Consider the following 5,011-nt stretch of genomic DNA (forward strand, 5'->3'; position numbering starts at 1 on the left):
GTATCTAAAGCCTGATTAATCGTATTCCGATGTGCCATAGAGTTCCATTGTTGTACAAAAAAGTTGGCGGTATATGAAATATAGGCTATAGGCTATGCTTTAAGCATGTCTGCCAGTAATATGATAGTAGTAAACAGAGTAGAAGCAGAGTTTGTGAACTGGAAGCAAAGCAAGTTGCCTTGGCCATCCAACCCATGCGTCTATGAGAAAAATAGAGTGAGGTCTTCAGAAATTAGTTTTCATTGGGCAAGTTTTAATATTTATTTTACCTAGTATTGGCCATGTTTAATGCTGTCCGGAGACAAAGACACATTATTGCAATGATTCTAATGCATGCAGACAGCGACAGCGACAGTGAGCGAAAACAACGGGTCAGTCATGTGGGTTAAATGTACGCTAATTCAGAACTTCCGCTAAGGCGTTCCCATATCCCATTTCGTGCATCAACTCTTTTTTGACAAAGACAAAAAACAACACAAGCGAGGGTACAACAATTAAGGAAGTTTTATCGAAGTTTTATTCCATAAAGCTTTCTAATGCAATGCTTCAAAATGCGCATAAAAATATGTTTATGGAAATACAGCTACTGTTATGCCATAAACACAAATTAGAGCACCAAATTCGGGACTAAAAGTAGTCCCCAACAAATGCACTATTCTCTTCTGTTAAGGTAAAGTTTGCTATGAACTACAATGTCCAGCTGTTTTGGAAAATGCTGGAACCTCTTAATGAAAGTATATATTTATAACTTGTTTTGAAAGGCAACATGCAGGGGACCTTGTAGTATTAATTAATAGCAAGTATTGTGAGATAGACACTGCTGGTTTTAGTCTTTCAATTGAATTTGTTGACAATAGCAGAAATATATAAAATAATTTCATGCCATTCATGATTTATGATGATAATAGTGATAATGTAGCAAATATCACGAGAAGAGACCCTTTGTGCCATGGCCCATGTACCAGGACAGAATTTATTTTCTACTACATGCCATCAGCAGGAGATGTAGCCATATCCTCTTCTTCTCAGAGCTACTTACGGATCTCTTCTATTCTGGTTGTTACATTATTTATATCCCAGAAATCTGTTTGCCCAGACACTAAAGCCTGGGCTTTCATCTTCTGTTAGTGTCTGCATTTTTTTTCTTTATCAAGCAGAATCTACCTGTGATGTTTAAAAATTCATTGGAGGGGCCAAATGCACCAACTAGGCATGTAAAAAGGACAGGCTAATGCCCTTTCAAAATAGTCAAATTAGCCATGATAACAGCCAAACTGGCTTCTTGGGTAATATTTCATACAGGCTCTGCCTCCATGAATCTATTACATTCTCACTCTGTATTGTATTGTGGCTGCTTCACTCTGGTTTACCTCCAATTCCATTGATTAAGCATTCACGCAAATTTTAGTGCAACAGGCCTGAGAAATAACACCTAATCAAGACTACATGGTTATAATATCAAAATGCAATTGTCATTATGACACAAAAACACTGATGCTTTGGTTAATACCCAATCCCCCAGACAAACACAGACACACTGACGTCATTCTGCAGAGCAGGTATTAGAGAAGGTATTATTCATTGAAAAAGTTATATTCTTTTCTTCCACCAGTCTCATCCTGGGAATTCCATCAGCATTGATCTGGACAGATGAACAGGAAGGGATGAGGATATGAAAAAGAAGGCAGGGAATTTAAGAGGATTGGTCTCAGTTAATGCTGTTAAACTTTTAGATATGTAGACGGTAGATGATATGATGATATATGTAGATGTGGGTTGATGTGTCAGTAGGGACAGTATAAAGGAGTGTGTGTGTGTGTGTGTGTGTGTGTGTGTGTGTGCGTGCACGTGTGCATGTGCGTGCGTGAGAGAGAGAGAGAGAGAGAGAGAAAGAGGGAGTATGATATCAACAGAATAAATCAATACAGAATGAGAAGGAGAAAAAGTGTGTTTGTCCTGTTTGGGTTGTTCATTAGGCTCATGTCTCCCAGTGAAAGCTGATAGTATCACACAGTGTGTGTTGTGCAGAATGTGTGGTCTGAAAGATGGTATGGGACTCAAGAACAAATCTGGGTAGGGGTTTCCCAGGACATTTAAATGTAGAACTTATATTTAGCTCCATTGTAGACTAATGCAACACATTTATATCAGAAAAGATTACCAATACTAAGAGTCTACTGCCATGCTAGCGGCTATGTGAGGCTGTACTTAAGCTTACAATGATAATGATGATGTTTACCATGATTACCATTATAATTTAGCATGTTAGCATGCAAATTAGCCCTAAACACAATGTACAGCTGAGGCTAATAGGAATGTCATTAGTTTTGTAGGTATTTAGTCATAAACTAACATATTGGACAAAATGAAATTTTGAACACATAATGGGCGCTAGATCAAAAGTCAGATCAAATTTTTTTACCCTCTTGGGACCATACATGTGTCTACCAGATTTAACAGCAATCCATCCAAACGTTAAAAAATCAAAATGTCAAGCACATTATGGCACTGAAGAAAAAGCACTGAAGGGATCATCAAAATTAGTAAGATAAATCGTCTACGCACTAAGCATATCTGTAACAAATTGTGAGCCAATCCATCCAGCAGATGTTCATTTCACAGGATAAGTGAAAAAACAAATCTGCTGGTGGCGCTAGATCACCTTGCACGGCAGCTGGATCATCGCGATGTTCTTGCACCAATGAGCGTCCCGTGAGGAGCTACTTGCAGCTACGGGCGTGGTTTAGGTGTGTGTGTGACAGCTGCGATTGTTTGTTCAAAACAACGATGGCGGAAGTGATAGACAGATGGTTCATCCAATCACCTGGCAGGTATTTTTTGAAATTGCCTGCCTTTTCCCAAACAGTTTCCAATGATGCTTCTGTGTTAGCAACTGGCGTATACAAATCGCAGGAGTGCTGTGATGCCTAAACATTGCCATAAAAGATGAATAATGTTTAAAGCTATAGTGTGCAACTATTTTATATTAATGAACGTCCACTACATTCAAGCCATTGCCAAATTAGTTGATACAAAGCTAATTAAGTCTATCAGCTCGACAAAACTCTCTCTGTATTTCTCAGTGGGTGTTTACAAAATGGTGTAGTCCGGTGACGTTCACGCGCCGAAGCTCGAGTAATGCGTTTTACGTCACCGCTGAGAAAGGACAACATCAGCGTTCAGCATTGGAGACAAAGAGGACATACAAATTACAAGATAATTACCTCTTCTGCAGAGACCATCATGTTTTGTTTTTTTTATCCTCTATGTCCTCCTTGATTTGACAGTTAAACGCTACTAGCAACTGCCAGGAGGAGGGGGTGGCACGATCACTGAAGGCTTGCGTCATGTGGATGCGCCAACACTGTTGTTGTCATTACTTAGAATTCCTCATGGGGACGACAGAATCTACGCACTATAGCTTTAAGTCACTAGGAGCGCGTATTTTAGGGAAAACAGGTTCAACACATCTGTGAACATTTCGTTTATCGGTGTTTTAAGCCCCTAACGTCTCCTTCCAGGCAGCGTTGCCTGGAAGGCACTAGGGTTAGGCAATGGTTATAGTTATGGTTATGGTTAGGGTTAAGGTTAGGGTTAAGTGCCTTGAAGTCAATGGTCACAGCGCTGCCTTGAAGTCGATTAGGTAATGGTTATGGTTAGTGTTAAGGTTAGGGTTAGGTGCCTTGAAGTCAACGGTCACAGTGCTGCCTGGAAGGAGAATTTGGGGGCTTAAAACACCATTGAGTGAACATTTTACAGATACGCTCAGTATCATCAGGAACATGTGACAGATGTTAAATAACAACATGTCCTCATTATATTGATAATCTGGTAATTTGGGCAGTATTGTGTTTCCTTCAAAATGTATTTGCTGTTGGAAATTGACAAGGTTGATTTCATTGCTAAAATAATTCTACAGTATATCTATCTCTAAAGCATTCTTTTAACTCACTGAAAATCTGCGAATCTTTTAGACAGTGACTTCTGTTATTAAATATTACATTTTCCATTTCCTTCACATTAAATCTTCTGGATTTTCACTCATAATTGAATGTTTAATTTAATATTAATGTTTTAACCCTTCTAAGCTGTTTTAGCCTTATTTCTTCTTTAGTCTTGCACCCTGACTTGAGCTTTAATGATGCAGTGCTGTATCCAAACTCCACTGTTAAAAGAGCAGACATTTTGAAATAAAGAACTACTGCCACTGGAAAACAGGAAGAACTACCAAGCACTTTAACAGTGTCATGTTTAGACCTGATTTTAAAATTACTTTCAAAACAGTCACTATTGCTAGACTCATAGACTCAGTAGTGAAACTTAAGACACTCTGTAGTGGCACAGACTGCTTTAGTCTATAACTGTTTGCTGTGGCTAATTACAGAGTGTAAATGATAACATCTCTTAAACTGTATAGTAAATGGAGTCTTATAGTGTCATGAAACATATATAAGCAAACATCCACATTACACTGCAGACCCCTAACACTGGGCTGCTGAGATATTTTAGCCTGAGTGGGTGAGAGATGAGGGTTGAGGTAGTGGTGTGTGGGGTTTGAGCCGACTCCCACAGGAGACTGTGACGCCTAAACAAATTCAATAACCTAACCTTGTTACCCCCAAGTCGCATGGCACTGGCCTCCATAATGCCCCCCCACCCCCATTCAAAACAATAGCTTAAATGGACAGCCAAGACAGGTTGTGCATAATATACACACTGATGTGCACACATGTTCACAGACCGAAAGCCACAAGTGCACACACGCACACATGCACAGCGGGTACAACGAATGAGTGGTTGTGAATGGACGGCTGTGTGCACTTAGCGCCAGCCAGCCTCGGCCATAGAATGATAAATTGACAGCAGCTTGTAGGAGAGGCTGGCAGGCCCTGGATCAGAGGAGAGGACAATACTACTGTGCAGGAGAGCAGAGGAGAGAAGATGGTTGTGGGGAACGATTTAGAAGAGAGGAGAGAGGGAGGACTCCGTGGGGAAGGTGATGAAGCATGCA

Source organism: Sander lucioperca, chromosome 3, assembly GCF_008315115.2.
Source record: "Sander lucioperca isolate FBNREF2018 chromosome 3, SLUC_FBN_1.2, whole genome shotgun sequence".
Taxonomy (NCBI): domain Eukaryota; kingdom Metazoa; phylum Chordata; class Actinopteri; order Perciformes; family Percidae; genus Sander; species Sander lucioperca.